This window comes from Spermophilus citellus (assembly GCF_964194105.1).
Source record: "Spermophilus citellus genome assembly, chromosome: 15".
NCBI lineage: Eukaryota > Metazoa > Chordata > Mammalia > Rodentia > Sciuridae > Spermophilus > Spermophilus citellus.
Genome location: NC_138195.1, coordinates 79,088,350 through 79,113,092, shown reverse-complemented (window position 1 = coordinate 79,113,092; position 24,743 = coordinate 79,088,350). Strand labels below are relative to the sequence as shown.

Genomic DNA, 24,743 nt, shown 5'->3' with positions numbered 1-24,743 from the left:
CGCATTAGGCTCCTCGCAGTGAAGGGAGTGGGAACCGAGTGGGTAGTCCCAGCTCCGGGTTGTTGGGAGACAGCGCCCGGATGAAAACTGGGCAAAAGGGTTGAGCCTGGGGTGGGGAGCTAGGATGAGGCTTCCTTGACCCAGCTCACCCATTGCCTCCTCAAAGCGTTCACCAGACTCGGCGGTAGCCAAGGCTTTAGTCTTCCTGAGGGTCCCTGACTCCATTTCTGGACAACCTCAGGGGAATAACCCCAACCTCTCCAGTTCCTTCGCCTAGTGGCCCTTGCTTACTCCTTGGCTCCTACTGTGTGCAGCCCCCCCCCCCTACGTTTCTCTTAGCGAATGCCCACAACCATTGGAAAATACCTTGGGAATTACTGATTGAACCTCAATTCTGAATTTTACTGGTGCAGAAACAGAGATCCTGAGAGGGGCTGAAGTTCTTACAGAAAGTTAGTGGGGAAGCTGAAATTAGAACCCCTTTTCCTGACTATCTGGCCCAAAGTGGGATGCCAGACATCATGAGTATGCTTGAGATGATGGACAAAAAGGATGTGAACCTTTTACACCCTTATGAGTTCTTTTGGAGTAATTTGTTAAAATGGGGAAAGTGTTTTGGATGCTCTTTTAAAAATGGCAAATATATCCTAGTCTTATGTAATAAATCTTAGGATATCTGCTCCACACAGCATGGTTATGACACTGGTGCTTAATAATGTGCTAAATGAGCACGAGCAAGTAAATGGAAGCACCTAGCAGGAGCTAAGAGAAGGTTGTTTGCAGGAAGGAAGAAGGAAAAGGTCAAAAACTAAAATCAAGTGAGAAGTAAAAATATGGAGAAAGAACGTTGGTTAAAAAAAAAAAAAAAAAAGAGCCTCTCAATGGAAAGGAGACTGGGAAGGAAAAGCCGGCTGCAGATGATGGTAAAAACAATAAAAGAAGACTGAGTGTCTGGGAAGCTCAGATTTTAAAATGTGAACATGACTCATGAGGCTAATTCAGAGGCCCTTGTCTAATAGATGGGGATGACTACCAACTGCTGAGAACTTTTGTGAATTCATATCAAGGTGTATTCATTGCATGGGTGCAGGAAGTGTATGAGGTATTTTCTTGGGCACCACAACAATGAGTGAGACAGATCTTGTCCTCATCAAGGTTACATTCTATTAAGAAGAAGAGCTAGGACAGGGAGTCATATAAAATAATGCCAGGTAAAATGTGATCAGTGCTTCCAGTACTTTGAGAAATCATGGAGGACTGGAAAACAGATCATGTAAATCATGAGGGGAAAAAAAGACTGAGCGTAGGGCATGAGGCATGAACAGGATCATACCAGGCAGAGATGAAGTAAGAACAGGAGCATTTCAAGGTGATATGATAAAGGAGATGGGGAAGCATATGGAGCAATGAGTAATCCAAGTGGGTTGCAGTAAATGTGGGTACATACTGGGAAGAGTGTGAAGACACGTGGCCAGAAAGCCTTCAAGTCACCCTGTGGGGTCTTGAATGTTTGGCTGACACTCCAGAGGTGATGAGAAACTAGTGAAGGATGTTTTTCGTGCAGAGAAATAATAGCACTAAAGGTGATATGTAGGCAGGGTGAGACTGGTAAAAAAAAAAAAAAAGTGTAAGTCCAAGAAGGAGAAAGCTGGTCTGGGAGGAGGCATTTAGGATCTGGAGAGACCAACACACCACTCAAATACTGCCCATTAGACAGTGGGAAAATCCGGCCTGAGCCAGTGGCTGAGTCTGGAGAGCAGAGAGACAGCTTAAGGTTCTGGTCATTACTTCAGAAGATAGCAACCTAGAAAGAATGAGGAAAAGAAAAGACAAAGAGAAGGCATGCAGGAGGAACAGTCAGAAAACAGCCTTGAAATTCCGAATGTGTGCATTTGAACCCCAGCAATCTGCCTAATTTGCAAAGGAACTTCAAAGAGTTTTTGAGTTTCTTTATTGTGAAATGGGAATTATTTCTATCTCAAATGTGAAATGCCCAAAGCAATACAATTAGGGGCAAAATCAATAACTTCAGAGGTGAAAAACAGAACTATCTCCTACCCTTGATCCCACACACGGGAACAAGCCAAACACTCTTTCCCTTTATGCACTGTAACAGAGCCTTAGTAGATATCATGTAAAAAATGAGGGAGGGATTGTTCCATGGCCAAAATCTTGGAAAGAACCTCTTTCAACAAACTTACAACTTTCTTTCCTTCTACTCTTCCCAGTATCTTCAATAAACTATGCACCTTTAGACTCTTGGGGGACAGGTTGGCAAACTTAATGTTTTACATTTTATTTGAACACATAATCTTTTTCTTCTTTCCCTCAGATAACCCAGAATTAGTTTTACTTAGAAACCAGCTTGGGAAACATAGATGACAGCAACTGTGACCAACATTCCTTCCAGCTGTATTGAAGAACCCTGGTCACCTATGCCTTTGTATCTAAACATTTTTTAAAAGGATAAAAAAAAAGAACAAGCTGAAAGTGGAAAAATGTCCAACTGCCAAGAATTTTGGCCTACCAAGTCAATCCACAAATATTTATTGTGTGCCTATTCTGTGAAAAGCACAGAGTTGATCCAGCTGTGTTCTTGGAAAAAGACATTATTCTATCTTAGGATAGGTAATGCCTAAAGCCAAGGGCTGCCCATGTTCTGGGCCACAATGTACATTTTCATTTCATATTATAATCATTCATGAACAAGCTTTCCATTTCTTATAGCCCTGAGCCTGTGGGCTTAATCTTGATTTAGCTGTTGGATAAGAGAAGAGAACGCCTCCCTTTACCTCATTCTGTTCAGAATGATGGAATTGCAACTTCATTTCCCTGCAAAATGACTCACTCCAAGGACTGAGGAGAGGAAGGGCCACCACAGTCATACAAGACGAGAGAGCTGTTCAGAGGCAGCAACAGGTATACCTCATCTTCCCCATGCACCTCAGGTTCAAACACTGTTACAGTGCCTAGAGGGAAAGAGTGTTTGGCTTGTTCACGTGTGTGAGATCAAGGGTAGGAGATAGTTCTGTTTTTCACCTCTGAAGTTATTGATTTTGCCCCTAATTGTATTGCTTTGGTCATTTCACTTTTCTTCCCTAGATCAGTTGAATAAGCCGTGTTCTAGACTATAAAACACAGAATTGCCCACTGTGGGGGGGTGGGGGGGGGATTTGGAGAGCTGTTCCAGTTCTGCCATTCTGAGATGCTGGGCAAGGTACTGAGCACAACGGGAGTTCTTTGAACAGGAGTCAAGATATGAATTTGCCACTGGTGGCAGGAGAGGATTCTGTGAGCTATAGACAGAAAAGTACTGTCACTCTCAAGAAGAGGCTTTCTCTGGATGCAGAGCTTAGATGATATCACCTCCCTCATCCCAAAGCTGGGAATGATGGGTGACTGTTGTAAGGTTTGGAGTGCTAATGAGTTAATGTAGGTAAAGTACTTGGAAATGCACAGATGAAAAGCAAAAGATAAGCACCTAGAATTACTAGTATTGTCCTTAGAACTCTCTCCGGTCTTCATGATTCAGGCAAAGCCCCATTTTGAGAACTCTGATTCTTAGTAAACACTGTTCATGTGCTCACATGAGACTGAGAAGAGGCCATCTTTCTGAAGACTGAGGGTAGGTCCAGTCAGCCTCTGTCCAAAGAACTTTGAGATGCTGCTGCCATTTATAATGTCTTCATCTACCTGAACTGACATCCTGCTTCCTTTTGTCAAACCAAGACCTGGATTTTATGAATTCCTATTTAGCACAAATAAAAAGAAAATGAAATATGCTATGAAGAAAGAGCTGCAAAAAGAATTCTAAGGAAAGCTAGCATTTGTATTTTAAGGCTTACTGAGCACTTTCACATACACTTATACCACCTCCCTATGAAATAGACAAGATTGTGCATGCTTTAAACATGAAGGAAATGGGGCTTAAGCAGGTCTCTGGTAATCATGAAACTTTTATGCTGAAAGGAAATTTGGGAGTTCTCTAACTCAAATTCTTCATTTTACAAATGGAGGAATAGAGACCCAGAGAAATTTAGTGTACCACCCAAACCCACACAATTGGTCACAGCATCATGATGAGCCACAAGTGTAAATGCCATTTCAGTATACCAGCCTTGTAGGGATCCTAGGGGCAGAGAGAATCCAGACCTTCTAGCACCCAGGCTGGGCTGGATTCTTTCTGCCACTCAGCCTTGAGTCTCTTGAACACAAAGTCAAATATTTGAGCCCAGTTCTGGTTCTCATAGCCTCCCTGTATCAGATGAATCCATTTTAAGGTCCTGAAATAAGAAAGAGAAACAGAAGGAGATGGAGAGAATTTATATGTTCAGAAAATGTTCATGGGGCATTTTTAAGAATCTCTTTCCTGGAGTAAAGAGCGTGGAGTATGTGAAGCATAGCACAAAGAAGTACATGCAATATTTTAATATAGTGCCAAGAGGTATTGAAAGAATAATATGGTTTTACTTCCCCAATCAGGTTTCAAGGGGTTTTCTGGATGCATTTGTCTTTTGTGGGTTTTATCCCCGGCCATATCACTCCTGCTACTTAAGGATTTAGAAAAAGCTTACTTAAGGTAGAAGAACTCCAGCAAGACATCTTTCCCCAAAAAGCCCATAAATTTTTTCGACATCTCCTATACCTGGCCTGAGTTCTAAGCCTGTGCAAACTCTAGCTTCTCAGACTTTTGCAATCATGGTCCAATCAACCCCATGCTCTTCAGTGTTTCATATAACTGCCACACCCTACATTTAATTATGATTAGTTATGCTCCTCCAATTGCATTGTAGGGGGCTTTATTTGCATTCTTCTGGAACACTGGGTCCTTGGCTAGGCTTCACACATCTCAGACTTAACCTTCTCTTCTCCAATGAGCCCTAATGCACATAACTACCATATGCCCTCTTCCCCTCTCTGTGTTTGCACAGTTTCTGCTTGCCTCCTAAATACCATACACAGCTAGAGCCATGGGATAGAAATGAGGGCCTTTTCCTGCTGGAACATAAGAGAAATAGATGAACTGTGATTAAGAGAGCCACCTCTACAGAGAGAAGGGTGGAGAGGAGGCTTGAGAGGTAAATACTAGTTAAAAAGGAACACACAAAGAAAAAGAAGTTAACAGATCAAACCTATATTTATTTTGATTAAAAAAATAAAATAAAGTGGTTGCAATAAGAGAACCAGGAAAGCCAAGGGAGATTTTTGTTTGTTTGTTTTTTGTTAAATGTTTATAATAAAAATACAGTCGTTCCTATGAAAAAAGGGCTTGAGAGATGACCTAGTTGAGGCAAACTTGTTCAGATTACAGATAAACAACACAAACTGAGATCCGGAGAGGGGAAACAATCTGGCTCCAGGCAAGTTACAGTTAAAACTATAGCATCTGATCCCATTACTGTAGCCACCGTCCTTTTCCCATATGATTCTCTGCTTTTGCCTTGTTCTTCTGTCCTCCCTCTCTCTCTCTCTCTCTCTCTCTCTCTCTCTCTCTCTCTTTCTTTCTCTCTTTCTCTCTCTCTTTCTCTCTTTCTTTCTTTCTTTCTTTCTTTCTTTCTTTCTTTCTTTCTCTCTCTCTCCTCCCTTCCTCCCTCCCTCCCTCCCTCCCTCCCTCCCTCCCTCCCTCCTTTCTTTCTTTCTTTCTTTCTTTCTTTCTTTCTTTCTTTCTTTCTTTCTTTCTTTCTTTCTTTCTTTCTTTCTTTCTTTCTTTCTTTTTCTATCCACAAAGCTAGCAGGGCAGCTTTCAGAAAGAAAAACTAAGAACTAAGACTGGTACTTTTAAAACACAGCTCCAGGAAATCCCTAAGTTCTGCAACTGAGCACAAACAAGGACATGACTGGCAACTCTTCAGCACAATTGACAAAGCCAACAACAACAGGAACTAGCTGACAACAAGCCATCCTCCAAAACCCAAGAATTCAAAGGAAAGAAAAAAAATAACTGCTGAGGGGCAAGTGAAAATTTTACCACCATTTCTTGTGTTTTGTGTTGGTGTGTGTATGTTGTTGTTTTCAGAAAGTTCTCTGGGAGCAATGAATCTAGGCTGGTAATTGATTGATGGGCTTCAGAGGGCACATGAATACCCTAAAGTTTTATGCAATTTTTATAACAAATGTGCATCTGATCTCATAACAGTTCCATAATTTTTTATAAGGTGCCATAAAGGGTCATATCCACAAAGAGATCAGGAACTTCTAGAAAATTGCATGTTACTGCATTTGAGCCCATGTTTAGAATAAGCATCTCACCAGGAGAAGCCACCAAACTTTATTTTGTGTGTCAAATTAGATGTAAAATCAAAATGTGTTCAAAGTAACCACAACAGCAAAAAAAAAATAAAATAAAATTGACTTTTAGGACAGTAGTGGTCCTAAAAAGAGATGGAAATGCCATCTCATTGACACCTCATTCTGGTCAGGTATGGCAGCTATGGTTGACCTCAATAGGTCAGAAATAAAAGCTGAATCTCCCCAAATTTCCTAAACAGAAGTCACAGCTCCATCACCCATGAATTTATTATTAAAAATTATTGAATTTATCGAAGAGAGAAAGCACAGCATACGGTCTCTCACATGGTGCTCCACAGAAGAGTCTCCCACTTTCATAAAAAGGTGCTAGGATGAAGTAAGTTTAGGAAAACTGCTTATCATCTCTTGACATGGAAAATTACAATGTCATAAGTAATTTTCCTGTGATTTTCTTTAACTCCATGTTTGCTGAACTTACTTGGACCATGGCACTCTTTGTGCTTGTTTACTAATATCTTATAAAATACTTTGGGAAACACCAATTCAGTAGAATGGGATCTGGGCTAAAAGGCCAGAGGCCGTTTATTCTGTAATTAACTGGATGTGTGGCCTTAGTTCTTTTAACTACTCTGAAGCTGTAGAACTTAAAAGGTCTCCCAGGTGCTCTCTGTAGCTGTGAGATTTGGGTTGGCTGATGGTCTAAGATTCTGCTTATAGCCATCTGTGATGATTATACTTCTTTCTATTTAGGAAGTGTGTGGTACAATGATTTTGCTTATGAGTTACCTTCTTTTAAGAACTCTTTGGAGGGACAAGGCAAATGTCAAGGCAGTAGAACCAAATGGAATCAACACAGTAAAGTTGGGTCAGTGTTATTCACTGTGATGAATACATATAGTAGGCTCAAAACCACAGACTTTAACAAACACAGGCTGCTAACTGTTGGCCGGGGCATTGATGGAACTGGTTTTTACAAACTATACAAGCTCTTTAAAGCCAGCAAGATTTTACAAGCCATGATCACATGATCTTAAAGAGCAAATGCTTCTTTTCAAAGGACCAAAGTTATTCGGAGAGGAATTGTTACTCTCTGGGAGAATTCCCTATCTCAGGAAAGGAGCACTGATTATATCTCACTGTCAAAGATGTTCGAGTGAGTAACAGCCCTAACAGTAGCTTTCTCAGGGAATACTAGAGGCCTGGGAATACTTGAAGTCCCACCTGTGAAGTGTCTTGAGCTCTTGCATAATCAGAGGGGATCTAGCCTAGGGTGATGCATTAAGACTATATGTGCTTTCTGCATCCAAGGCATAGGAAGCTCTATAAAATTTCTGCAGGCATGGGGAATACCTTTTAAAAAGCAGAGGCCCTAAGGCTGCAGGGAACAGGGCCATAGATAAGTTGGTACTTGTCCTGTGGAAGGACTTTTTCCCAGCCACTACTGTAGCAATATATGTGACCTTGTTTCCAGGTGGGCCCACATGTTCAAGTGTGTAGTTTTCCTACCTCATATAAGGAATCTTTCAAAAACAAATCCATCTTATCGCCCTTTGCTCCTTGGTGCCTCATGAAATCTAAACAGTTTAACAAAGCATACCTATGTCTTCCCTGGTGAACTCTGCCTTATGTTGAAGCCTGGTCTCAACAAATGAAATACTAGTTTTGAGCAAGTTACTTCACATTCTCTGACCCTCCTTTTCCTTACCTGTAAAATAGAATACAGTCTTTGTTGTGCTAGGGCTGTTGTTAAAATGAAATAATATTGGTAAAGTACTTAGTAGGATGTTTGCCATATCATAAGTGCCTAATAAGTATACTTTGATTGCTATGGATATTATTTCTACTTATTGAATTCTGACTGATCCTTCAGACTTAGGCAAAATACTTCCTGTGAGAAGTTTTCTCCAGACCAGGGTGGAGTGAAGAGTCTCCCATTATTTGCCTCTGTGTTCTCAGGCTGGTCTCCCAGACTGGGTTCTTTGTTTTCACATTGACTCCCCACTGGACCATAGGCTCCTGAAAGGCAAAACCCTGCTCTGCAACATGCACCTGGTATGTTCTTGTTAATAAATGTTTGGTGAAAGAATAAAGGAACTAATAAAATTTCTGTTTTCTGTACAAGAGCCCGTCTGGACTCTCCTTGGAGTTTCACTTCCTGGTTTAGCTCAGCATCTGCCTGTCTATCATTTGCTGGGCCTGCAGGAAGCTGTTCAAGAAAATAAAATAAACCTCAACCAGCAGCCTTCCGTGCTCACAGCTGAAGCCTGACTTTTCTGTGAACGTGCCAGAAGGGGAACTGTGACAATTCATAGGGCCCCCCAGGAATGATAAGAAGCTGGGTTTTCCAGGGCTCCCTGCCACACTGGATCCTGGGCAGAACATGCAGGCTCCACCAACTGTCTGGAGCTGGGGCAGGCCAAGGGGTCAGGCTTCTATCCTCACTGAGCCTGCTTCACCGGGGTGAGGCCTGGTTCAGAGGAAGAGCTGACAAAAATAAAACCAGAATGGCAATGAGTTATGCAGGAAGTGGCAGGTCTGGGAGCCAGAGCAGAGCACAGCTATTTGGGTGACACACCACAAGAAAAGCTGCCTGAAGATCAAACCACAGGACAGAACCCTGACTCTATTTGCATTTGGGGGTTTCTTCTTTCAGGAGTCAAGCCCACAATGCCTGTGGTTGTCAGGCAGTTTAGGTCCAGGTTGGCCTCTGCACTAACCATCTGGTGGGGGTAAATAAATGGCCTCTCTGCACCTTGTTTGCTTGTCTGGGAGCCATTGGGAGAACTATAGAAAAAAAATATATCTGAAGGATTAAGTGTCTGCAATAATAAATATGTTTCTTCCTTTCTTTGCTATGAAGCACTATTGAGGATGAGAAACCTTAGTATAGACTTAAGAAGCACCACGCACATATGTACACAAAACAGACTCCACACACCACACACCACACACACGCACACATGCCCCCTACACATGCTAAGTTGAGAACATTTGTGAAGCAACAACTCTATATGTTCTTTCATTGGCTGCTCCCTAACTAGAAACAGATCATCTTCCCCCAGCTGTTTCTGGGCCAGAGTTCCTCTAAATGTGGATCTATTCATAGTGATTTTGTTTTCTTTTCTCAGTCCATAATCATTTGACACATTGCCTGAGTGTTCTCTGCAGCCCCAGCCTTTTGTTAATTTATAAACCTAGAAACTGAGGCAATACTTATAAAAAATCATAGGGATTCCACCATTTATTAAGTGACTACTGTATATCCAGCACACCCCATGTCTGCCTGTCCTCATTATGCTCAGCAAGAGACTGCTATTAACCTTCTCACATAACAAATGAGGAAATGGAGGCTCAGAAAGTTCACAACTTTGTCCAAGGTTTCTCAAGAGTAATGGCAATAGACTATCAGCCTGAGATTTCTACTGCCCACTGTAGCCTATAGACACAAGACTCAGTTGAAGCCCTTGAGAAATTCCTCGGCCACTGCCCTCAGTACCACCCAGGCCATTGCTCTCACAGGTTTTCCCTCAGGTCCTGCTTGGCCCTAGGGCCCACTCCTCCCCTTTGCCTTCTTGGAGCAGAGCCCTACTGGCAGAAGCCTGGAGGCCTCCACTTCCCCTGCCCCTACCAGTGTGGCCAACACAAACTCCTGACTAGAAAACACCATGTCCTCTGGACAAGGGCTCTCTGTGTGATGCTCTAGTACCTGCCTGGTGACTCTTCTGTGAAAAGCCCCAGCTGGGGTAGCTGGGCTGCCAGGCCTTAGGCAGGCAGAGTTTATCAGCTTCTCCAGTGGCCTAGCTGTGAAAGACTGGAGCCAGCTGCTGCCTGCCTGAGCGCCTAAAGTGTCCCAGGCCTGGCCAGCCACAGCCATTTTCCAAAAATCCAGTAGGGAGCCAGATCTTAAGGGACCAAGGCTGTGGGCTCCTTTACAACAGAAAGTGGGCTTTGGTGTCAGTGAGAACGAGGTTTAAATTCCAGCTCTACCACCTTCTACCAGTCTGTCTTTAGGAAAATTGCTTCGGCTGCTAGGACTCCTGCTTCCTCAGCTGTAAATGAAGCTAATAACATCTACGGTCCCTAGCCTACTGCTATTTCCTTGTCCCTGAAAAGGAAGAATTGGACTTCATGACCTTGAAGTTTCTATCCTAAATGCTGTCTGTTCAGGACAGAATGAAAATGTCGTCCTAATTCTGAGTACAGTGGGGAATTTGGATGCCTCCTTGTTTCTCTCAGGGTGAGCTCAGTCCTGTGGGAGGGTTCCTTGTTTACCTCAACAAATTTTATTAAGCTCCCCACAGCTCACGCCATACCTAAGGCCTTAGGGTACAGAGATAACCAAGCAAAGGCCCCACCCTTAAGGAACACATAGAAATGATAAGACCCATAAAAATAAGTATTGTATGCAGTGGAAAGTGATAAATGCCTTAGGAGGGGCACAGATACAAGACTACAAAGGTTGAAAACAGAAAAAGGGTGATTCCTGCCTAGAGAGAGAAGGAAAGTGGTGGTCAGTCCCTGAAGGGTCTTCACTGGTAGTTAAGACATTAGAGGGCCAACTGTTGGCACATCAGAGCCATGGGGGTTGGAGCCTTTTGTTAGTCTTCTGCCACCTGGAAAACCCAGACTGTGAAATTTCTAAAAAAGAAAGATCATTTTTCTAAAGGGCCTTATTCCCTGAATAAAACACTTCAGGATTTGCATAAAATGTGTAGTGGCCCAAAGCTGCCCCTTCATCCTGCTGTGAGTATTCTGCAGCCTGATGCCCATCCTCTCTTTCCTTTGCCCTCTCACCCAGCCCTCCCCTTTCATGAAAGACTTGAGAACAAGGCAGGAGGAGCAGGAGACAGGTGTCCAGATCAAGGAAACAGTCCTACCTCAACAGACAGGGTCCTCTGGGACCTTTGTTGCCCTGTCAGCTTGCCTTGGCCCAGATCTCAGCATTCTGGGAAGGAGTTGGCCTGTTGAGGAAAGGATATGTCAGTGGCAGTTGGCTCAAGTCACCTGGTGTGTGTGTGTGTGTGTGTGTGTGTGTGTGCGGTGTGTGTGTGTTCAGGACTAGGTGTTTTGCAGCAGCTGATTTCAATCTGGGTCAGAATTGTGCAGCCCTCAGCAAGTTGCTATCTAGAGAAGATAAGCTTGAACAGTCTCCTGCAGGCCCCAACTGCAGTAAACTAACAGTCTTGGTATAAACACAGCTATTTGCCAAACTAATTCCTGATGATGAAGGGACCTGATTCATTAGCAAAAAGGATCCAGGTAGATTGTGGAATTGGTTAGGCCTCCCAGAGGGTTAAGGGTCCTAAACTGGTCTACAGTCCTGGAGAGGATCCAGGAGGGCTCCTGGGGAGATCTGTCCCAGCCAGGCTTTTGGCTCATAAGGCTAAACCTCACAGGGCCATGGAGTTGAGGAAGACATGCATATTTTAGTGTTTGTTCTGTCCCTTGCTTGCCATGAGACCTGGGGTTGACCCAGGTCACTGTGTCTCATGGGTTTGCATTTCTTCATCTGCAAAGTGGGACAAATGCAGTAATACTTCATCAATGTGGAAACCAGGGAGAAGATCCTTAAGGATCTGTAAATGAGTAGAAGAGATAACTCACCTCACCTGTCCTCTCTCTCCTTTGCTCAGAGAAAAGCCCCTTAGATCTTCTCCTGGAGCCTGAGTTTTCCCAGTTCACATACAGTGAAGGTATGCTTGGTTTTCTGGCTTTCTGGCCTACCAGTAGATGAAAAATCATTGATTAACAGGGAGTTTGGCTGCGAGAGATCAACACACTGATTACCAATGGAAACAAACAGGAAAGCAAGGGAAGGAAAAGAAAAAAATGTAGGGAAGAAACGAGATCTTTAAAAGCCATAAGGGGCCAGTTAGTCCCAGGGCAAACAGTTGGTGCATATCAACAACTCCAGAGGCCATCAAGCCCAGGAGCCTAGTGTGATAATTGATATAAGGGCTTTCCAGCTCTCTAGTGACAGTTTAGCAAGGCAGGACTTTACAGGATATTATTTTAGGAAAATATTTTTCAAGTTAAAAATGTTTGGGGGCTTATATGGGGAAACTCTAACATGCTGAACCTCTAGATATCAGAAAATACCTAAGTCTTCCACAAGTGCTCTGGAAGTCAAGGTGGTTATGCCAGTTCTCCTACATATCAGAGTTTGGCCCATGTAACAAATCAAATAATAGAGATGTAGGTACTACTGAAAAGGTCTAAAACATTATCCAAATTATCCACTGGGGCAGCGATGGCTAATTACATTGGTCTCAATTTGCTTTTGAAAACTGTTTAGGAATGATCCTAATGAATGTCTTTATTGATGAGCTGCCCTGGTATGTAAATTCATTTTGCCTTTACTTGTATTGAGAGTGTGAAATTCCAGCAACGCATGTGAGCATGTGGCATACTTGCTGCAGGAGAAGGGAAAGAAGGAATTTCCAAGTACGGATTTCTTTTCTTTTCTTTTTTGTTAAATAAGCACTCTACTGACTAAGCTATATTCTCAGCCCTGATCTGTAATCTTTTTTTTTAATATTTTATTTACATTTTAGTTTTCGGCAGACACAACATCTTTGTTTGTATGTGGTGCTGAGGATCGAGCCCGGGCCGCACCCATGCCAGGGGAGCACGCTATCGCTTGAGCCACATCCCCAGCCCCCCAAGTACGGATTTCTGAAATATGTACGTGCATATGAGTGTGTGTGTGTGTGTGTGTGTGTGCACGCGCGCCGCGCACACGCACGCACACACACACATATACACACAAACAAAATCTATCCATCCCTTAAAGTTTTTGTTTGTGTTAGATATAGATATAGATATATCCCTAAAAGTATTTGTAGAAAACACAGAAGACTAATTATGTAACATCAGGATGAAAAGACTGCTTAAGCAAGACAGGAAACCCAGAGGCCATAAAGGAAAAAAAAAAAAAAAAGAAATGACTGATTTGAATACTGGAACATTTTGAACTCCTGCATGATGAAAGACAACACAGATAAAGTTAAGACTTGGGTGAAATCTTTGAAACCTTTAACAGAGGGAGGATGAAGATGCCTCAAGTCAAATGCAGACTCCTAGTGCACCATACCTGCTTCAGACTCTGACTCCTACTTTGTCTCTCCGTGTTTCAAAGCACAGTGTCTTGTCTCTCTGCTGACAGATGGCCATGATTAATGTACAAAGAGTGCCTATGAGTAAGAACAACTTGAACATCCCAACAGAAAAATAGGCAAGGAATATAAACAGAGAATTCAGAGAAGAAAGGCAGATGGCTAATAAGCATGAAATGCAAACGTTAAAAAATTAATAGAATCCAGTGCTCACAAAGATATATTGAAGAGGACTCTCATCCACTGTGAATGCAAGCATCCATCAGCACAAGTTTAGGAGTGAAGTGATTTGGTAGAATCTACTAGAGTTTTAAATGTCTATAATTTTTGACCCAGAAATCTCACATGCAAGGGATTGAAATCATAACATAGATACATAAACATGCATGTCCTTTGCAGCAAGATTTGTAGTAGCAAAAAATTGAACCAAGCTAAAAAAAAAAATCAGTAGGCTGTGTTAATTTTGATATACCCATATTAGGAAATACTATTTGGTCACTGAAAAGAATGATATTTTATATGTGTTGATTTGAAATGATACATATGATATGTTGTTGAATAGAAATAAAGCAGGTGTCAGAACAATACATGCAGTAATATTTGGTCTATAAAAATATACATAGGGATATGTACATATTTGTGTCATTATAAGCCTTGGGTAAAGTCTGAAAGTATTGAAGCAAAGTGTCCCTAATGCACATCTGGAAAGGGGATTTGGTTGATAAAGAAGACTTTGACCTCTCTGTTTACATATATTTTTAATAGATTCAATCATTATCTCCACTTTATATATAAGTTTGCTGAGGCTTATAGATGTTATCACTCACACACATCAAATGATGAAGCTGCAGAACCAGGACTGCAGGCGAAGTTCACCTGGCCCCTAAGTCCATGATCCTTCTAGTTGCCATGCTGCTCCCAGGGTGGGTTCGCAGAAATAGCTCACATTATAGGATTCCACCTGGGCTTTTATGGACCCAGGCAGACAGGCATCAGTATATGATCAGCCCCCAGAGCCATTTCTTGGGTGATTTCTGTTCGCAGAGAGGCAAGGGGTGAGTTTCAGGGATGCCCTGGGGGAGGTGCTCTGCTTCCAACCTAAGCCTCTGTTTTGGGATCCTCAGAATTCTATGGCAGGCCCTGGAGAGTGGTCACTTGTGGGGAGCCATTCTGACACGTGATTGGGTGACTCCCGTTAAGGGCCTGAGGCACTCTGGCTGTGTCGGAGTTATCCCGACCCTTTCCTGATGAGAGAGCCCATCCGTGTGGGGGTGTGCGTAACCACTGACCCCGGAGACCCAATCACTGACCCTGACCTTGGAGTACAGCCCCCCCTCAACCTTCATTGGATGGAATTCTCCCCTGAATCTCTTGTCCCCCCAAATAAAAGGCTGATCCCCGGCGTGTTCGCTCTCTCTCTCTCCTGCTAGCCCAGAGTAATCCTCGCTGCCCTGCTGAGCGGCTGGAGGCAGGGAAACAGGGAGACCGAGCCGTCTCGGACCTAGCATTAAAATAAGGTACTGTCTGTGTGTTTTATTTTGATCTCTTCTAACTAACTGAATGCCAGAACCTCATTAATGAAACCACTGCGCAGGCCGCGTGGTAGAATTGGCGCCCAAGAGGGGGGCATTCTGAATTAGTTAGATTGAGTGGGAGCGCGCGCTAAAAAGATTAAGGGAAAGAAATAAAGAGAAAGGAAGATAAGGAAATAGAAATAAAGAAATAAAGAGAAAATAAAGGAAAGTAAGGAATAAAGAATAAAGAAAAGAAAGAGGTGACATTTGGGTCACAAAAGTAATAAAGAGGATAAAGAAAATAAGAAATAAGATAAGAGAAAGAAAAAAGTGACATTTGAGTCACAAAAGTACCAGGAAATATTGAAGGAAAGAGACGTTAATTTACTTAAAATGGGAAATTCTACTTCTTCGGATAAGGAAATGTATCTAACTATTTTAGACAGTATAATTAATCAGAAAGGAAAACAGATAATGCTCCAGCTTATGTAAGCTCTGCTTTTCAACAATTTTGCCAAGAGTTTCAAATTAATCATAAAACAGGAATTCCTTATAACCCCCAAGGTCAAGCCATTGTAGAACGAGCTCATTTATCTATTAAACTTCAATTACAAAAATTAAAAAGGGGGAATAAGATAATGACTCCCCAAAATAGCCTTAATCATGCCTTATTTGTTTTAAATTTTTTAAACTGTGACACAGAAGGTCACACTGCTGCTGAGAGGCAAATGTCTCCCTCGGTGACAGGCCCTTTAGGCAGAGTTCTGTGGAAAGATTTACAGACTGGTCAGTGGAAGGGCCCAGATCCGGTAATATCGTGGGGCCGAGGGCATGCTTGTATTTTTCCAGAAGGTGCTTTTCGTCCTATCTGGGTGCCTGAACGTGCTATCAGACATGGAGGAGATAGAACCCAGACTCAAGCGACTGAGGATAGACACGGAGGAGCCACAACCCAGAAGGAGGAGATATCGGAAAAAGATGAAGAAAGACCAGATTGAACCAGCCGAGAAGCTGATTTCGTGGAAAGATGTGAAGAAATTGACAACCCAGGCTTCCCAAATACTTCGACGCCTAGGAAAGAACAGGACACCAGTCTTGATGGTAGCGACAATAATTGCCCTACTGGGCTGTCAGGTAAAAGGGAATCAAATAGACACTTATTGGACATATTTCCCAGATCCACCCCTGGTACACCCAGCTGTGTGGACTGGAGAATCTATTCCAGTATTTACTAATGACTCATTCATGATGGGAGGATTTACAGATGCTCATATTACTCCCAATCATGTGACTAGATTTAATTATTCTGGCTACAGTGCCCAATTACCTTTATGTTGGTCACATGATAAACATGCTGGCTGTCTGAAAGTATCATTTGAAGAAAAGACAGCGATTGGTAAACCTAGACTGACAAATAATTCTATTTATGGAGACTTAAAACCTAATACTAGATCAATAATTAAGATGGGACTTTCCCATAACAAGCCAGTCATTTCTGCAAAACCTCCACCGGTACCCCACTGTCCAAATAGTTCTATAATTGAAATTGGCACCTTTCCTAAATGGATGGATTGTGTAAATACCTTTCCTGTACAACATAAGGTGTCTAAAGCTAGTGGGTATATTTTAGACTGGTCTCCAAAAATTGATAAGAGACAATTACGAAGAAATTCTGCTATGACACCTGCAGGATTTGTTAGTAATATTTTGACTTATAGTGAAGGAGGCATTCAAAGAGATATTTGGCGTTTAATTGCTGCCTCAGAGTATTTACATTTTTCAGACAAACCTTTACCAAAATTTGTCGGCAAGAACTGTAAAGAGGGATCTTGCTATGGCCTAAGAGCCTGTGTCCAATCTCCTTATGTTTTAATTATTGGAAATGTAAAAGTTAGATGGATAGATGATAGATATTTTGTTACTTGTAATAAGTGCAACCTAACCAATTGTATTTCTAGGTATAATGGAGGAAAAGGAGTGCTGATACTTCATCAGCCCTCTTTTGTTTTATTACCTGCTAATATTTCAGAGCCATGGTATGCTGATGCTGGTTTACAAGTTTTACAGCAAATTCATGCCCAGCTAACAAGACCTAAACGTGCTATTGGAGTCATAATTGTTGGTGTCTTAGCACTGGTCTCATTTATTGCCTCAACCGTCTCTGCATCTCTGACATTGTCTCAGAATATTCAGCATGCAAAATTTCTTAATAATTTAGCTCAAAATACTTCCAAGGCTCTGCGTAATCAAGTAAATATTGATGAAAGGATTGAGACTAAGTTAAACGCCTTAGAGGCGACTGTTATTAACATTGGTAATGAACTTTCAGCCTTAAAATTTAAGGAAAGGCTTAAATGCCATGCTAATTATAAGTATGTATGTGTTACAGCTGCCAAGTACAATGCTTCTCTCTGGGATTGGGAGAAGGTTAAAACCCATTTATTAGGTATTTGGCAAAATAGTAATAATAGCTTGGATATTCTGGAACTTCATCACCATATCCAAGACATTCAAAATAATAGAGCTGATTTTTCAGATCCTTCTTCTTTGGCTAACCAAATATTGAAGGAGTTAAATGGATTCAACCCTGGAAATATTCTTAAACACTCCGCTTGGTACATTATTGGATTATTCTCTTTGCTGTTAATTCTCTTTTGTATTGTAACTATAGGATGGCGAGTCCTCCAATCAAGAATCCGGGGACTCCAGAGAGTGAACCGCCGCCTCATTGTTAAGAATAAAAAGGGGGAATATGTGGGGAGCCATTCTGACACGTGATTGGGTGACTCCCGTTAAGGGCCTGAGGCACTCTGGCTGTGTCGGAGTTATCCCGACCCTTTCCTGATGAGAGAGCCCATCCGTGTGGGGGTGTGCGTAACCACTGACCCCGGAGACCCAATCACTGACCCTGACCTTGGAGTACAGCCCCCCCTCAACCTTCATTGGATGGAATTCTCCCCTGAATCTCTTGTCCCCCCAAATAAAAGGCTGATCCCCGGCGTGTTCGCTCTCTCTCTCTCCTGCTAGCCCAGAGTAATCCTCGCTGCCCTGCTGAGCGGCTGGAGGCAGGGAAACAGGGAGACCGAGCCGTCTCGGACCTAGCATTAAAATAAGGTACTGTCTGTGTGTTTTATTTTGATCTCTTCTAACTAACTGAATGCCAGAACCTCATTAATGAAACCACTGCGCAGGCCGCGTGGTAGAGTCACTGAGGCACCTAGATGGTCTCTCTGGGCTGCGGCTTTTTGAGGAAAGGTTACACAGTCTAGGTGTGATTTGCTTCCTACCTGCCAACCTAGAGGCCAAAGAGGGACCCGAGCATCAAGCAGCCTTGTTGCCTCAGACCAAAGGCAGTCTGGCTTCACTGCCTGGAACACCTCTGTTTTCCCTTAGTACCATACCCTCATCGGCAGGGTGTCCAAAAGGTGATGTGCCTGTGGTCTTATCCACAGATTTTCTGAGAGAAGCAAAAGAAGGGTTCCTGGACTCTTCTTCTGAAGGCAACAGTTACAAGAAAAGACAAATTCCTAATCTAAAGGAAGGAAGCCAAGACTGTGACATCCTGCCCCTCCTGAGAGGGCCCTCCCTGCATCCTTGCTGTGCTGAGAAGACCTTCAGCCCTGTTGTCCTCTACAGAGAGTAGAGAAAAGGCCACGGCACAGGCTGGCTTGCTCTGGTGCCCTGTCTCCTTGTTTTTCCTGTGCTAGTGCTGTTTTGGCTAACTCTCTGGCCTCCCGCCTGAACCAATATAACAGCGCCACCCTATCCTGGTTGACATTCCGGACTTGGCTTCTCCCCTGTGGTCTCATGGTGCTCACCTGATGCTACCTTCCTTATACACCCTTCCGGAATTTCTCAGTTAGGGCCCTCTGAACAGCCATGTCCTGGCTGACAAGCTGACACATTGAAAATTCCAAAGCCATCAGGGGTCACTTTGACTCATCATTCTATCTACATGCACACACAAGCTGGTCAACTTATAAGGACCTGCCTTTAGATGGTAAATCCCCTGTGAGGGCACTGACCATGTCTGCATGTCTGCTTTGTCCACCAGTGGTAGGACCTCATACATAGATGGTTCCCATAAGAACCTGGTGACTAAATGAATACTGGATGAATCCACTTAGATTCTCTTCTCCCCTGCCACATATGACAGCTTAAATCATTGCAGATAATCCACTTGAGCAGAGTTTTTCTGTAAGTAACCATCTAATAAATATTTGAAGTTTGAGGGCAAGAAACAAAATCTAAGCTCTTATATAGGAACTTGGAAGGCAAAGGAAGAAAACAAATTTCTATGAGAATTTTATTGATGAAGTTCAAAATATAATAATAAAAATTGGGTAGAGCTTGTGGGTAATATAGGTCTCCTAATGATAATAATAAAATTCCTTTTTGAGGAATAACATTTGGCTTAGTTGAGATTCAAAGTGTCTTCTATCATTAAATTGTATTGCAAATGTTCATCTGTTAGTGCTGATGTGTAACAAGATTTTATGTATTTCATCTTTGAAAATGACAGTTGAGGGCTGGGGATGTGGCTCAAGCGGTAGCGCGCTCCCCTGGCATGCGTGCGGCCCGGGTTCAATCCTCAGCACCACATACCAACAAAGATGTTGTGTCCACCGAGAACTAAAAAATAAATATTAAAAAAATTTTAAAAAAAAGAAAATGACAGTTGAATTTCACATAATTTGCACATGTCATAAAATATTTTTTTTAAAAATGATGGAAGTTTTTAGGCAGTGTAAAAACAGTCAGTGGTTGGGTTTGGCTTCAGGCTGTAGATTATCAAGCTTGCAGCATAATAGAGAGTAGGGGCTTCACATTCTTTCTCTTGCCTCTGTCCCCCATATTTGTGCTTTGGAAAACCTTAAGGTTTCAGAGACACTTTCACTCCCTTTCCTGGTGCCTCTTCCTTTTTGAAGAAGGAAACAAGGCTGAGCCAGTCTACTCCAAAGAAGAGCTCCCGGGGCTTCGTTATGGCTTCGTTATTGCTCAACCACTTCAGAGTGGAGGCAGAACTGCTGTCGGCCCTTCCTTTTCCAAAGGGCGTTAGCTCTTTGTCAACGGCACAAAAACCGCTGGGAAGGACTTGCTTGTGGTTTATCTCCAGCCCAAATCACACAGAGAGGGGAGGCCTCCAAAAGGCTAGGTTAATGGAAACCAGTTGTGTTCCCCCAGCCCTGTGTACAGAGGGTATAAATTCAAATGCCTAAAATCTCTGTACATCCTGAAGAACATATCATTTTGGGAAGGCAACTGACCACAGCACAAAATGCAATGCTGGCAAAATGACATAAATAATGCACTGCAAAGACCTCACCTTTTGTAGATGTGAGGAGTACTAAGGAGATCAGGGACTTGGGAGAGCATCAATCATTCATTGACTCATTCATTTATTCAACAAATTTTTCAAGGGTCTGTGATGTGCGGGGCTTATATCAGGCCCTGGGCACACTGCCGAAAATACAGTCACCCTTCAGTTTCCACTGGCCCTTGGTTCCAGGACCTTGTAGTTACCTAAACCCACAAATATCCAGGTCTCTTACATAAATGGCATAGTACTTGCATATAGCCTCTACACACAATTCTATGTACTTTGTCATCTCTAAATCACTCATAGTAACTAATATAATGCAAATTTTATGTAAATAGTTGCTATACTATATTGTTTAGAGAATAATGACAGGAAAAAAGGTCTGTACATGTTCAGTACAGAAACAATTTTTATTCCAAATGTGTTTGATCTATGTATGGCTGGTTGAAACTGTGGATGTAGAACCCATGGGTATGGAAGACTGACTTACTAGTCAAGAGCATTTACTAAAGCTCAGTGTTCTAAGACATATTATCAGTATTCTCTGAATTTAAATGATTGCATGATGAAATAGTTGGGGACAGAAAAAACTAAATAAAGTAACCCAGGCTACTTTATTATGCAGATTTCCATTGAGAATCTCCAAGAAAGCATATAAAGAATGCAGCCTCCCCAAGCTTATTTAACTATGGCATCCTTTCAGGAGTTGCATCTTGTGGCACCAGAGTCACATGGAACATAGTTGGGAGAACAGCTGTCCCAGCTACTGAACAAGTCTAGTGAGATCACTCACACACACCATGTTAGTGGTGCCCTGCAGTTGTATGACCAATGAATTTGATTTTGTCACTAAAGGGAAGCACAGGATTCACATGCCTCAAGACCTACTGGGTCCCAATTCCAAAGTCAAGCCTGACCAAGAGAGGAAACAGTCACACCACACCATTGTTGAAAGGAGCCATAGCTTCTTGCCTTTCAGCTCTTTCCCACGGAACAGGTAGGTGCCAGTATTTTACTCAAACAGTGAAAAAGGCAAGTCAAATCTCCACGTGATTATGAAAATAGTTTTGATCTAGTGCAGAGATCTAAAGACTATACTCACTGATGCACAACTAGCAAATCTTGGAATTAGAGTGTTGGTTTTTTTTTAATGGTTCTGGTAGAATCATAGGGAAGACTTTGGTCAGCACATTTGGGTCATGCTCCTCTCCCTGAATGAATCACTGTGGCTAAGAGGATAAAGTACTCTGATCAGACCTAGATCCCGTTAACACCTGTTTGAGAAGGATGAGACAGATCATTATATTCCAGTCGAGGTACTGGGTTCCTATAGGTAGCAGTGATTTTTCTCACAGGAAGATGATTGAAGAAATACTGTACAGGCAAAAACAAATGATATGTGGATCATTAGGGTAAGAAAAGTCAATAATAAGAGCCCGGGATAGGGACGGCCCTGAGACCACAACTAGGTAGGAAAGTGGAAGAAGAAGGTTCTCAGGCAGAAGCCTGCCCCTGAGGGCACCAGCTTCTGGAACCAGTTTGGCAGCATTTTAAGTCAGCCCTGCAAACAGAGCCAGCCACCAGACCCCTGGTTGGGTCAGACTGTGTGTGTGTGTGTGTGTGTGTGTGTGTGTGTGTGTGTGTGTGTTTGTGTGTGTGTGCTCACAGGGGTAGACACTCTCTTCTGTGACTCCTTTCAAGGATGGTGAGGTATGAAGGTTTCCATGTTTCCTATCTGGGTCAGACTTGATTCAGGAATTGGAACCCAGTATGTCTTAAGAGGTGGATGAAGGGGGATTCAGAAGTCAGAGCTGGGAATGAGAATGACTGTCTAGACCATCCATCAGTTGATAAAAATGAGTTATGACATACCAGGTACAGCAGCAGCACCAGTATTATTATTATTATTAGTAGTAGTAGTAGTAGTACTATTAGTAGTAGTAATAGTAGCAATATTTTAGTACTGGGGATTGAACCCGTGGTCACTGTACCACTGAGCTATATCCCCAAGTCCTTTTTTAAAAAATTGAGACAAGGTCTCACTAAGTTACTGAGGGTCTTGCTAAGTTGCTGTGGCCGGCCCAACCTGCAATTCTCCTGCCTCAGCCTCCTGAAACTTGGATTAGGAAGGGGCATCACTGCTCCAGGCTCAAGCACTCTAGTTTGAGAATGGCATCCCCTCAAATGCATTTCCACCTGTCTAAGCTTTCTCACTTTTACCATTTAAAACTCTGAATCTTCAACTCTCTTACATTCAAAATCACTGAGGCACTCAACTAATTTGACCTTCTGGGAGCCTTCTACTGTGGTGACCCAAACTCCTCTCTCTCAAAATACTCTCTTGGGTTTCCTTGATGTCATACTTTCACAGGTTTTCTCCTGATTTACTGGCTGCTTCTTCTTAGATTCCTTTAAAATCCCTTAAGTGATAATAGTCTTTGGAGGTTCTGCCACAAAATCTCCTTTCTTCCCGTTAGGGAGTCTGATCTGTCCCCATGATCTCTATTTGTACCACATTTCTTTCTTAGAACCACAGCAAACGGCTCCCACTACTGCATACACAAATGCATTCTTTGTGTGCTGTTTCCTCTCTACTTTTCTCATGAGCCTGGGATACTCAGAGCAATTGGTACATTATTGGCACCAATACCATCATAAACCCAAACACAGGGGGACTGAAACCAAGTCATTGTGACCACCCAGATGTCCAGATGGTGGTGTGGGTGTGGGGAATGAGTAGGGGAATGCATATGAGCCTATTTTTCTATCCATCGCTCAGATTGTCATTAAAATGAAAAAAAATCTGTGAAGACTTTTGGAGAGAGTTGGATGCAGTTTTTTAGAAAATGTGGCTGACTCCATACAATTTAATTGAGTAAAAGAGTCCCTCTACATGTGCTCTACACACATAGAGCAAGCATTGTCAGAGTTATACAGTGAAAACGGGTGGGGAGAAGAGATTGATATATATCAGTGAGAATCGATTTAAGAGCCCCACACAGTCCAGGCCCAGATCATTATTGCATCTTAAAGAATCTAAACTGAAAGTACTGTCTTCACACATTTTAATGCATACAATGATTTTTTTTCACATTTTAATGTTGATGAAACCAGGATGCATCGAATAAATGAGTCATATGATAAGGTTTGATTGACAGTGTTATTTTTCCCATTATTTGTCCAAATTATAGAGATTTACAATTGATGCTCCTTGATTAGATAGAAAATATTATTTGGATCCCTCAAAGAACATGAAGTGAGATCAGAATTGTGATCCACAGCAATGCCCTATTTCTGTTTCTTTAAAACCTGAAGGGTGCCCCAAAGTGTCTCTGTATCCCTGCCCCTTCACTCTCCACCAAAACTCATGAAATCCTCCCTGCAATCTTATCCAGAGGTAGGAGATCTTTCTTCCTCTCCCTCCTGTTGTCACTCCCTCTCTTCCCATGTCTCTCTCGGAGTCTGTTTCTGCCATCTTTAATGGACATCTCCCAGCCTAGCTCCTCTGGTTCTTCTCCCCCACTGAGGGTGGCCTGCTCTACTTAACAGGAAAGAAAGAGAAGGAGACACTTTGGCAGGTAGAATGTTCTTTAGCAAGGAAGGTGGGAGGGAAAGAGGCATTGAATACTCCCACAGGAATAGCAGTTATGCCTTGAGCGAGGATAACAAGAAGCTGGAGGTGGAGGCACCCTCTGCAGCAAGGCCCAGATGGACAGGGAGTGTTATCTATGAGGGACATCCCGAGAAGGCTTTCCAACTGTGATGGCTGCTCTCCATGCATGCGTGCACACTCGCACACATGCTCATGGGCACAAACACACATGCACGTGCATGTGCTTAAACAATAGGCCACAGCCTTTCTCTGCTCCCTCATATCACACCAGAAGGGAGGAAGGCAGGGCCAGGATGATTGCCTCTTTTCCAGGGATGAAGATGCCCAGGAAACCGAGAGGGAGGTGGCAGCATCGGGTTTCCCAGCAAATCAGAGGAAGAGGCAGGATGGAAACCTGACTCCTATGCTCTGGCCAGGCTGGCCCAAATGGGAAAAATGGCTGCCCAGAGCTTGGAGGAGGGGGGTGGTCTTGTCCCAGAGCAGAAGGGCCTTGTTAGCGTGGCTGGCTTGAGGCCAGGGCACCAGAGGGGCTGAGCCTCACTCTATCCCTACTCCCCCAAATAAATCTAGTCACAAAAGGCAGACAACATGTGAAAAGAGTGGCCTCCCCTGGAGGAAGAAGCCTTATAACTCTAGGGGCACTTGGAGCTGGAAGGAGGGAAAGAAGGCAGGAATGTGGCCTCTGGGGAAATCATGCTTCCCCAGGATGTGAAAAGATAAGGGAAAAGCTGAGAGGAGGAGTCTGTAGAGGAGGTAAGAGAGGGAGCCCCAATCTGTCACCTAGCTGCACCCTGGAGTTTGGGTCCTCAACTTCCAAGGTGTCCAGGGGCCAGCTGGGATCTCAGGGGTCTTGTGACTGGAGAAGGACTTTTAGGAGAACTTTGGAGGCCCTGATGATGTGAGTGGGCTATAGCCTGGCTGACCAGCTCCCA

General features: G+C 42.9%; 1 long non-coding RNA gene across 1 annotated transcript in view; it reads left to right on the top strand.

The window, feature by feature from the left end:
- Positions 1-24,743, top strand: part of LOC308634147 — a 59,685-nt gene that overhangs the window by 14,892 nt on the left and 20,050 nt on the right. The window contains exon 2 of the long non-coding RNA XR_014018962.1: positions 5,790-5,951. This is a non-coding gene — a long non-coding RNA (uncharacterized lncRNA). The remainder of the gene's footprint in view (positions 1-5,789; positions 5,952-24,743) is intronic.